Genomic DNA, 13,072 nt, shown 5'->3' with positions numbered 1-13,072 from the left:
CTTGTTATTAGGTGCAAGAATGAATAAAGCAGATGGTTTACCGACACGTGAACATGCCACATATAGTTGTCCATGAGAAAAACATGGATTTTCTAAATTTAGTCCACAAACGCTCCAAGATTGGCCTTGTGATTTATTGATCGTCATGGCAAATGCAAGACGAATCGGAAACTGAGTTCGTTTAAATTCAAAAGGCATATCGGTAGGAATCATCGGAATCCTTGGACTAAGAACTTCCTCACCTTTAAATTTTCCTTTAAGAATCGTCGCGTCACATTTATCATCAATTATTTTACAACCAAACGCGTTCCATTGCATAATTTTGGTTGATTTAGATTGCGAAGCATTATGACTACTGCACCAACCTTCAAAAGTAAATTATGGGGTGGTAAGCCGGGCAAATCCAAAGAGTTTAAAAATTCAGTTGGATAGTTAGTGGCCTCATCTTCATTTGTTACGCAATCAATAGATTTGAATGTCTGCAGAGTACCATCAATTTGATTCTGAATTAAAAAGTTCAAGTCATCCACATCCTTGTTCTTAGCTGCCAAGATTGCTCGCTCACTTAAACAATTGTTATTTTTGTAATTAGTGATGGATCAAGAGGGGGAGTCAGTATTGGAAATTTTACTTTGCCATTAAGACAACACAATCCAAGCGACTCTCCGACAAACTTCAATGCACTACAATGCCCACAAACAACATCTATTGTACCAATAAGTACAGATACATGCGAACTGTAATCATAAGTGCAATCATAACTAAATGATGCCCTATTAAAATCAACAGCTGATGTATTCCTTCTTGCGTTTCGAACTTGATCTAGTTGTTGATCAGTACGATTAGCTCGCCGATTTCGCATAGCCAAGCGACCTTTTTCACGGGCTTCCTCTCTTTGCTCTTGAGATTGAGAAGCACGAAGTCGGGCCATACCAACACGACGCTCTTGTCGTCCGATTTCACATTCTTCTTCAGTAGAATTGTTCACAACGTTACGAAGCCTTCTTGCATTACGGCTTTGTTGAGACAGATTTGATCTTCTGGGTCGCGGCATCTTTATAATAATCCTCTCAATGTTCACAAACATTCGCAAATCGTTTAATTTCGTGCGAAACAAAGTTATCCGAACCGAAAGCAATCGAAGTAATAAGTTGTTTGTCTTTTTTAAAAACCAACAGATTATTGCAAAGGTAAAAAAAAATCACTTCATGATTGACTGATTATTAAGTAAAACTGAAAGGACAATCTATATGTCAGTAGCCATGATTTCATTTTGTTTGACTGAGTAACCCAGAAAAATGACACAGGCAGCTGTCAAAGTGTCAATCAAATTTACAGTTGTTTGTTTACATTTTGGAATTGAGGCAATTGTTTTTTTCAAGATACAGTTGTTTTACTCTATGCTTTCAAACTATAGGTGTAAAGAAATTTAAAAATAGGAATTAAATGATATAAACATATATTTCTTTTCTCGCATTTATATGTTTACAAAGAACAGCTGATTAAATTTGAACAGGCTCTTTCACTTAATAAAATATGTTTGCTGCAATGCATTTCTTACGAGTATTTTTGTAACTTTTAGAGACCAGTGGGGCGGAATCCTGAATTGGGAACGGGATAAAAAGTATCCTATGTCCTTCTCCCAGTTCTTAGCTACCTCCCTACCAAGTTTCAGCCAAATCGGTTCAGCCGTTCTTGAGTTATAAAATAGTGTAACTAACACGACTTTCTTTTATATATATATAGATTTTATATATATATATATATATATATATATATATATATATATATATATATATATATATATTCCAAACACTTTTTGAGGCTACATTTCTAATATGTTCTAATATAGTACAAAATTTGAGAAAAATAGTATATTATGAATAGTATATAGGCTGAATAATCTATTATTGTATGAGTAGAAACAAAGAGAATTATCAGTAGTATTTAATTCACATATAAGAAACACCTAACGAGGTACCTCAATTCGTGAGTTTCCCTTCAAAACTTCTAGGAATGTTGCACTTATGGGACGATAAATACAACCAGTTTCTTATATTAAGTGTACAGCATACAATGTTACTTTTGATATTGTTATAATTGTATCTTTTAGTTTCTTTTAAACATCCTTTCTTGAAACATTTCAACTCGTATAAAAATATTATTTGGGTTTAGGATTATTATTCCCCTTACAAGGCAATATTTGTTGCACGATTAGCAAAGAAAATTGAAATGTCTCTAATCGCAAGAGGTAACCATTGCAACAAAAAAGTATCTCAATTTTATATCTTTTTGTCAACAAAAACACTTTCAATCTTACTATTATTTTAAATAGTCGTTCCGGCTCAGTCGGAAGACTTAGGTAGATTTTGTGACAACTAAAGTATTTATTCTCATGGGAAGTATTATTATTACTATTATTACACATATTATACTACTCTTATGGGATGTATTTATTTTTTTAATATTTATAAAACCATTCGAGACACAACGTTTAGTAAATCTTACAAGCAATACAGAACACTTAGTTTTTTTCTTTAGGTTCATAAATAACTGCGTTGTGAATGTTTTTTATTGCAAACGGCTGCCACATTGGAACCAAATTGTTTACATTTTGACATTTTTACCAAATTGTTACCAAATGGCTAGACATTTATAAGATCAATTTCGTTTCTACAAACCGTGTCAGTGTTAGCTCTGAGGTTATGTTTGGTGAAATTATTCAGACACTTTTCTTAAATGCTACCACAAGGACGATTGCGATAAGCTAATTTTGTATACAAAATTTCGCTATACTTAAGTTGAAAATATTACAAACCTACGTATCGGTCATACCAGATTTGTCAAAAGTCATAAAGTGGAATCAATAAAATTAAATAACAGTGATTGAAGCGCGTTTATCAGGTAAATAAAACGTGATTGGAATACTATATGGAGATTAGTTCACTTACTATTTGCCATGTACATGACGCGTTCGTTATCTGCTTCCCTTGAATAATCCCAATTTGACCACGTCCTAACTAAATTTAGGCGGTTAGCTAATAAATAACAAAAAACCTGTTTTCTATTGGACTATTATATCTTAATTGAAAAGTATTTCATGATGTAGTCCAGTTCATAAAATTCTTAAGACACATTATTTTACTTAATTACTATATTGAAGAATTGATAATTCATAAATGTCATGAGTAACCTCCTCTATTACAATGGTAGTTTTATTGCAGCTGTCAAGAAGTTTTCAATTGAATTGAATGCTTCATTTTTTTCACCAGTAAATTAGTATTAATCGTTGCAATGCTCTAGAGTCCAGCATAAGAGGTAACTGGATATTTTCAAAAGTCAAAGCTAGGAGGTCGATATGAAACTTCTAGAAACAATACATTTGAATCACACATTACTACTCATACAAACAGAAATTTGGTTTCAATGCGTACATTTCAGTTTGAAGTTAGTTAAAATGGGTAATTTTCGTCCAATTTATGGTCTTCCTGTTTGCTTTTCTTGTCGTATATATTTCCGTATTGCAACATGTTTGCAGTCACAAGTTGGAATGCCTAAGATATTAAGCATGAATCAGAATCAGAAGTTATTTATTTCAGTAATATCTAAACTGTATTTGTATTAAGTCACATATTTATTTAGCTACGACAAGAACAGTCAAATAAGGTCACTAAAGGTCACGTACTATAATTGCCAATTTTAATACAGTCTAACAGACTTATTTTTAAAGATTGTTAAAACTTTAAGTATTATACATGGAAGGGTAAGAAGATTCGGTTTACAATGAGCACGATGACCAGATACTCACATAATACAAACAATCCTCTTTTGGAGTCTAAATACTCTTAAAACTTCACTAGACGACCCCCATAAATCATTAGCATATTTTAACTTACTGCAAACATATGCAATGCAAACTTGAAGGATAGTTTCTTTGCCAACTACATGTTTAGACCAGTGGAGTTTTTTCAAATGGCGTAGTGTAGCAGGTACGACGGGTATCGAACGTAACAGGATCATTAAACGTCGAGCGTGGTTGTTACTTGGATCTCTGGGCATCCCGCTTACCAGACCATTGCTGGTAGTTCGGAAGCAGTCACCTTAAAGCCGACGCCCCCTCCCTCCGTAAGTGTTAGAGAGGGCTTCTTAGCACAAGTATTATAACTATGCCTGGTAAAATAACACAAAGAAGAAAGACTGCCTAGTCAGTATGAATGAATACACTATCAAAGTTAATAAATGGAAGAGTCACTTGATTTTGTCACAGGTACAATTTGCATGTGTACTATACCTAACCCAGAACCAATCCCGACGCCCACGAGTAGGGAAAATGCGGATCCCTCATTACTTATGTATTAGATTGCGGATATTGATTGCTAATTCGCCGCGATAGAGTTTACCGATATTATTTTACATGGATTTAAAATACAATCATATACATAGCATACCTCTTTAATAAAATCGTCTTTTGTGTATATGATTTCAATTCAATGTGTGCAATCACTCTTTGTTTTTATAATATTACTTAACAAATTATCGAATTCTGTCAAAATTAATAATTGTATTTTTTAAATATTTTAACGTTTTCCTTTAAAGGGGCTTTGAAAAAGGTGACATGGACGTAAATAGGTACTTAATACTTCCCATTGGCTTCCCACATATTTATCGCAATATTTTTATTAATAATTATATATTGTCTACGTTACGTCAGAGAAAATTACTTAAGTCACACAGGAAACAAACTTGTGAAGGAAATGTATTCTCTTAGTGTTACCTCTGCATACTTTGGATCCACCTCGAGCTTGTATAACTATAGTTATTGCTAACAATAATATTGAGCAGAAATCTGTATTGTGTTTATATAATAATACGTAACATAAGAAATATAACTAATAGAACCGTTTATATTTGTAATGAACATAAGGTGACGTTTTTTAAATACTAATACTTTATGAACAAAAGTGTTGTGCACAATATTTACTATATTATTTTATTATATATCTAATATCTGATACAGAGGCTTTTTAATATAATGTTTTAAGGAAATAACGATTCCCTTTAGGTTTATTCTGCCTGTACTCATGGACTACTAGCCTGTTTGTTAAAACCCTATAATAACGATCTAGGAAATCATCGTTCAGTTTTCAGCATTGTATCTTCTCCTTTAAATTTTGATCTCTTGGATTCTCCAATCACTAATATATTATTTATTGACTATTTATAGTTACAAAAGAATCACCTGTCCCTACTTCTGGCCCTGGACTTAATTTAATATCAATTATTAATACTAATGTACTTCAATAGAAGTTCATTAATTAATTGCATAATGCCTTAATCTGTAATTCAATATATTGTTTTAAATTAATATTTAAGGATGACAATGGGAAGCTTACAATCATATGACTATGATATCACAAAAGTTTTAATTTGAAATTGTTTATGATGATGAAAGAACAACACGAATGCTATTTCCATCGATTTTGTTGTAAATGTGTACTTTATCTTATGACACATGACGGTGATATGGTAAAACACTATTTATGTTTTAAATGTTGGTAACGATATAAATACATAGTAAAGCAGAGATACATGTGATATACTGTCGGGTATTCCTGTTATCAGTAGGTTCTTATCAGGAGGTGTCAATTTGATATATGGTGACTCCCTGAGCGCTATCGCAACATTTATCCCACACACACACACCGCGTTAACACAGGACAATAAATAGTATCAACAATGTTCCTGTACGGGTAGTGTATATATATGCTGTTTTGTTGTGATATCGTACAGTAGGTCAATGCTTTTTTTATTTTAATTAAACGTAAAACTAAATGCATAGGTTACAGATCATAGTTTACTCTCAATTTCGGAAAATTGTTTGTTAGTCATTTCGATCTTAGCGACTGTACACAATTATATCTTGGTTTGGTAATTGATTAGATATTCAAATATACTAAATTACATTCCAGTTACCATATATTGATTAGGTATTGAGACCTAAAAATATGAACAATAGAAAAGCCTACAATCTTGTTTTTTAACTATTAACAGGAGATATCCTTATCTTTGTATTCAATCTTGTAGCGGAAGTACATATTGTAACTGAGAAGTCTAATTTGGTTTGTGAGATTCTCAGATTAATCATTTATGGTTTGGATAAATTCTTAAACTTTCATCTTTATGTCTATTAAGGATAGAGGCTTGTCGACAACACTATCTTAAAATTACCAATCAACGAATAATTGCCTTTTAAGGGAAGAATCCCACACCTCTAAAACCATGTTCAATAATTTTCATTATGATTTCCACTCTGTTTCACTTGGCCGCTAGGAGCATTTGCCTCCTATTATACCTAATTATAACAAATAACAACAGTATTAATCGTAGGACTATGGGAAATACCAAATAATTCAAAATCATTTAGATAAATTCTTATATTGATGCCAGTTCATAAGCCCTTGAATTCCAAGGTAGTAATTCCTTTACTTAGTATTACGTCAATCAACTTATGAGGAAAAATGCATTATTTTCAATAATAAAGAAAAATATAGAAGGTAATTTGTGTTAGGATATTATTTTTTAGGACATTGTCGAATATATGTAACTATAGAGAAATGTTCAAATACATGAATGTTTTAAAGTGTGTAATTTTCTGTTTTGGTGATTTTACATTATAGACTTTAACTGCTTAATTATTAGTGAAACAGACTTTTCTGACTAAAATGAAAATCTGTTACAAACCTTAAAGTTACACGCCACAAACTATTACACATAAGAAGAATAACAAATATTGAACCTACAACCAAAAAGAAATCTATTTCTGAAAACCACAAACCCTATATTATAAAGTTTTGGCAATATTCCTAGATACGAGTATGCCTTGTTATTTCATAACTAAAATTTCTGTATTAGTATATAAAATGAAACTTAAATACGTAATGGTTATGTAGTTGTCAAATAAAAAAGTTCTATTCATCTGCGATACTTCATGAAGAGCACCACGTATCATACTACGGGAATACTATCGTTATTATCTGGGAACTGCTTGTTGTATACTTTTATACGAAAACTTATTGGTGTGATATTATTCAAAAAGAGCACTCGGCTGATATGTGTCACAATTGGGCTTTTATACTGTGCACCACACATTTTCTTTTATATAGGCAATTGTGTTAAACATGACGGACAAGTTAAATAACAATGTTTGGCTGTTTCAAATGTCCTAAAATTCTTAATACTAGATATCAAAAGCACAATGCTTTACCTTTTTCAGTCGTAATATTTGTTTGTGATAAACACCAGCTCTTTGATGTTGGTAGTGAATCAGTGATCTGGAATAAATACATTTTCCAGAGAATGGATGATCTGTAAATGAAAGTTGTGTCTTTTATAGAGTTATTAAAGCGTTATGAGTACGTTAATTTAAGTAAACTTCGAAATACTTTAAAATTGCATATATCACTATTCATAAATCATATATAACTAGACGTGAAACATGTTGTTTTTGTTACATTACTCCACCATAAAGGAAAGATCGTATCACTATTCACCCAATATTAATTATGCATTACAAATTAAACAACCAGAAGTCATATATGAAAGCAGTAAGTTCTCAAACATCTCCGAGCAGATGATGTTGAGCAGTATATGTAATCTTCAGCTCACAAAACTCTTAGTGTCGCGATTATAGGGATAGGGTAACTTTACACTAACAGGGGAATCATCAACAACCTTTTCTCTCATTTTAACCAAAAGCACTGACATTTTAACCTTCAATTGGGTTGCCATAGAGTATTCTTGATAATGAATTTTAATTATTTATTAATAATAAACTACGTATTCCTTTTATGGAAACTCGGGTATATTGCACTGGCGTATTCATGTAAAATAAACAAAAATAACTAGTAACTTTTCATTAACCTTTATATTATCAATAACTATTGAAATATATGGTATATAAACTACGAAATTTCAAATTTCACCCAATGTAACACCACATAAATAATGCGACATAAGATATCCAAAAATGACATAAAACAGCATAGCGTAAATTAAACTTTTGTTTGTCGTAATTTATATTTCAGGACATCTATTTATAGCATCTTAATTCCTTTTGATGTGATGTGGAATATAGAGCAGAATATTAATAAAAAATATTTTTTACATAACAACTAAAATTTTAATTTGGATTTTTATGACAACCTCTTAAAAAAAACATTCACGTATAATTCCGTAAATGTATTTTAAAGTTTCAGCATGGAATCATATAATGTTCACACAAAAATGTTGATCAAAATAAGTCTTTAAACAAACATCTGCTATTTATTGAATATCTTTTACGTTATTCGATTATTTTAATTTTGATCTATATTGTTTTAGATAAAACTAAACGTTTTAAGGCAGTCTATACTGTGGTTTGCATCTGAAATTCTTAAGATATTTTGACTTGTTACATAGCTAAACATTTTCGACTATTGCAAAAAACCGTTCACATCTTTGAGAATTGATGACGAAGAACAACAAACCGATCAATGCCACTAAAATGTACTTGCAGTAAATATTTAAGGTCAGATCATTTAGACACATACTTCGTTACTCTCAACGACTTACTTTAATGGTCTTTGGCAATAAAGTAAAAAAATATCCCATCACTAAAATAAAATTCTAAACATCAATTCTGCTTCAAGTTTTCAAAAAGTTTCCAAAGCAAATTATCAGACATTAAAGCTGTGTTATTTAGGTGTCATTTTTTAACAATTTACAAACTAATAATTCTTTTGTTTTATTCTTTATCAGCATCATTGTTTGTGGGAAAAAATATGAAAATGAGGCTTACACAAGATTTTATAGGATAAATGAAGTCCTAGTAAAAAGATGGAATATGTTTTTCTTTTGAAGTGTTAATTCAATACGAACCTGATGAAATCATCCGTGTCGTAAAAGTATACGCTTCTGACTAGATTGGAAATTGAGATGAAATTAAATTTCTAAAATTGCTGTAATTTAAATTATTGGAAGCTTATAGAGAATTTTAAGATCCATTCTAAACATTTAAGTGAATTTCTTACAGGTTTCCAAATTTAAGGCGAAAATATTTGCCCTTGAAGTTCTTAGTGGTACCAGTATGATGTTGTACGAGTGTGAGTGATTGCCTCTAGTGGTGATGCTGGATTTTAAGTGAATTTTTAACCCAATATTCCAGGTGGTATTACAACAATAATTTGTACTCAGCCAATAATGTCCTAGTAATGGACTTGTAAATAAAACATAAGTGTTCGTAATATATTTTATAGATTTTTCAGTTAAATTTTCTAGTGGAGAAAACATAACCTAATTATTGCTTTGAGTTTTGTTTTATTTTATTGAAGAGAGCAAATAAAAATAAATTATATTCTAAAATTTTACACAAAATAAAAGAACATTAGTTCTTATTACAATACATTTTAAAATAAATGATCATAAACTGAAATATAAATTTAATGAAAGCCTAGGCCTGCAGTGATTACATAGTGATGGTTGTACTTACTTGGTTTTGTAATCTAAATATTGCATGCTCTTCAAAATAAGAAGAATTATATTAATCTGGATCATTCAAAGCAGGTTGTTTAATATTTGTACCAGTTTTCGTTTACTTAAACAATAACTTGTATGTCAGCCATGAACTGACAGGTTTTGAACTGAAATACACTCAGTCAGCTCATATCTCTTATCAGTTAATGATAGCTGAACTGGTATAGTGAAGGATCCATATCATTGGGTTCATGAGATCTATTCCCAATGGCAGTATAACTTTTTGCATGAAATTATTTTATAACAAATAATTGGACTAACTACATTGGCCTGCTGAATTAAAAACAAAATTATATGTATATATTTATTTGAATTAATAATTTATATTTTTGTAAACTTAATTATTTGAACTTCAGAATGGATTCATTTGAAACAACAATAGCTTCTGAGGAAGTAGAAAACTTTGCAATTCGACTTTATAGTGAATATAACAAAATAACTGAAAAATGTGATCCATTGTTCTTTAGTAATGTATTTCAAATAATAAAAGACATGCTTCAACACTTTGACAGAAGTGTTATTGAAAATAAATCACTTCAAGAAACTCTGTCATTGCTGAATCTAGAAAAAGAGGACATTCTCATACAACTGGATGAAACTAAGAATAAGTGTACAAAAAAAGATAAACAATTGTGGAAATTACAGGAAGAAGTTTATTTATTTAAACTGGACTCTAGAGGACTCTAGAGAAAAAATCTGGCAGAATGAAAAGGAAAAAAATCAAAAGGAAAATTAAACATAGAAAAACAGCTAGTACTGGAGAGAAATAAACTAGAAGCCCTTTTTGAACAAAATAAAAAAAACGAAACTAAATATCAAAACCTTGAACATCTATATACTGAACTAATGCTGGATCATAGAAACCTGATTGAAATCACAAAACTGCTTGAGGAAGATTTAAAATCATTCTCTGGTTCTCGAAAAGAAGACCTGCCTGAAAAGTCAGAGGATAGTTTCTGTGAAGTTGTCAGAAAAGGTAAATACATGAATTTCAAGTCATTAGGTGAGTGGCCAAATCTTCCATATACCCCTATTACACTTAACAATAAATATGAAGTTCTATCAACCAAGAAATCTGAAGAATGTATAAACCATACAGAAGACAACATATTAGGAAGTAGATTCAGAAACAAAAATGATGCTAAACAAATTACAAATACAGCCACTAAAACTAGCACCGTACATACTAAATTTTTTGCACAACAGGAAAATAAGAGTGAGAATTTTACACCGAAAAAATTCATATTTTTTCTGATAGTCGTGGCAGAGATCTCTATGAAATTGTACAACCACTGGTTCCAAAATCTGATGTGTTTGTTAATGTCTGTCCTGGAGCTCCAATTACCTACATCATGAAAAATGCTGCTGACATCTGTGCAGACCTGACTGACAAGGATGTGGCTGTTATAATCGGAGGGGCAAATGATATGAACCGATTTGCCTACATAAATCGTCGAGCTGCCCAGGTTATTCCTAAGCAGATTCATACATTTTGTCAGAAAAATAACCACACCAAATTTATTGTTGTTCCAATGTTTCCAAGATATGACCTAGGAACGACACATATCACTAATAAACAGATTGCAATTTCAAACAAGAAACTTAAGGAAATGAACAGTTTTGGTGTTACTGACAATACTCAGCTTAGAAAACAGCATTTTACTCGATATGGAATGCACCTAAACAAGATGAGGAAAAGACTACTTGTCAGAACAATAGTCCAGGTTATTGGTTCCCTAACATCAAATGTTCCTTCAGGAACATCTGCAGATCCCCGGCTTTGGATAGTAGTGAGAGTGGCCAGCAGACACCCCAACCAGAACACATAAAAAGCCCATCTGTGACTGAGATCAGTCAAATGATTTTGAAGATAACCCCACAGGAGAATGCCACCAGTTCCCCTTAAAATGTGAACAGCTTTGGCAGTTGCAGGATTATACCCTTCCCAAGGCAGATTACCAGGCCAACTTCTAGAGAGAATAGTTTAGAAGAATTTCAGCAGTCGTCCCAGTCGGAACCAAATGTCCAACTCTCAGAGACAAACCAACAGACACCTCTACGAGGATACTCTGCCTGTCTCCGTCCAGACGAAAGTCCTGGAACATCTCTGCTGTCCTCAACTCTTGTGAATAATAGTATTTCTTCACCGGTACAGGGCTTTAACACCAAACACTGACAAAATTATTTTGTACTCAACAAAAAGGGGGTCATGTCGAGTGTTGTCCTGGGGCTAAAATTAATGATATCAAGCAGAACTTGTTGAAGCTAGTTAACAGGCAGTTCTTGTTATTTATTTACATGTAGGCACAAACAATCTTATACGAGGCTACAAGGGGGGGCCTGGCTACAATGGCGGCCATGGTAAACGTCAAGCACTTCACAGCATGGCGGATTTGCTGTACACTGTAAGGACTCAGTTTCCAAATTCCAAAGTTTTTGTAAACAGTGTACTGACTAGAACTGACATTTTCATACAAGGCCCTTTTTCACTTTAATGAACAAATTGAGCTGATGTGTGGTAACTTTGGAGTCACTTATGTGGAGGCTAACTGCTCTGTAGGGAGGCGTGACCTGGCCCGAGACGGACGGACAACCTCAATAGGAGAGGTATAACTCATCTAGCTACGCTTTTTTGAGTCTGTTTTCATTGCGGCATTGCAGCGGTCTGAGGGTTTTGAAAAGGTGTTGACCCCTTGCACAGATTTTTTATGAGTGGTCCCCCCGGGGACTCTGCAGTGGCAGATCTTGGGACACCTGGATAGCCCACCTGATACTGTAAAGATTCTTCATCAAAATGTTCAGGGTATAAAATAACAAGATTGATAATTTTCAACTTTTTATTGACGCCGAAAATGTAGATATAATTTTTTTATCTGAACACCACCTGAGAGATTTTGAGTTTGAGGTTTTGTCACTGCATGGTTTACACTGGTGTTACAGCTTTCTGTAGGAAAATTTATCAAAAGGGAGGTTGTTTGCATTTTTAGTAAACCTTCAATAAAAACACAATGTTTTAGATGTCTCCGATTTTTGTCAGGAGGGTAGGTGTGAGCTTGCGGCAGCGATTTTTCAGTTCAGACAATTTCCTCTTCTTGTTGTTACCGCTTATAAACCGAAACCTTTTTCAGCGTCAGTGCAAGAACATGAGATGTTTTATGAATGTTTATCCGATTGCCTCCAAAAAATTATAAATTCCAGAAGTTAGAACTGTTGTTTGTGGGTGATTTCAATGTTAATCTCTCTGTTGCTGACATTGAAAGTAGATAGTCTTCTATCCATGATGGCATCTCACGATTTAAGCAATAAAGTAAATTCATTTACGAGGGAATTTAAAAACTCCCGGTCCACTAATTGATCACGTATATACTGATCTTTCTGAAGACATTTTCAGTTGCTCTGTCGTGATAAATGCACTGTCCGATCACCATGCACAAATCTCACATGTCAGGTATTTATCTAGTCCTGATTGCCCTAAAGTTTATGCTTAAGCGATCATTTGTAG

The sequence above is a fragment of the Homalodisca vitripennis genome, chromosome 4 (assembly GCF_021130785.1).
Source record: "Homalodisca vitripennis isolate AUS2020 chromosome 4, UT_GWSS_2.1, whole genome shotgun sequence".
In the NCBI taxonomy this organism is placed as follows: domain Eukaryota; kingdom Metazoa; phylum Arthropoda; class Insecta; order Hemiptera; family Cicadellidae; genus Homalodisca; species Homalodisca vitripennis.
This window is presented reverse-complemented; position numbering follows the sequence as displayed.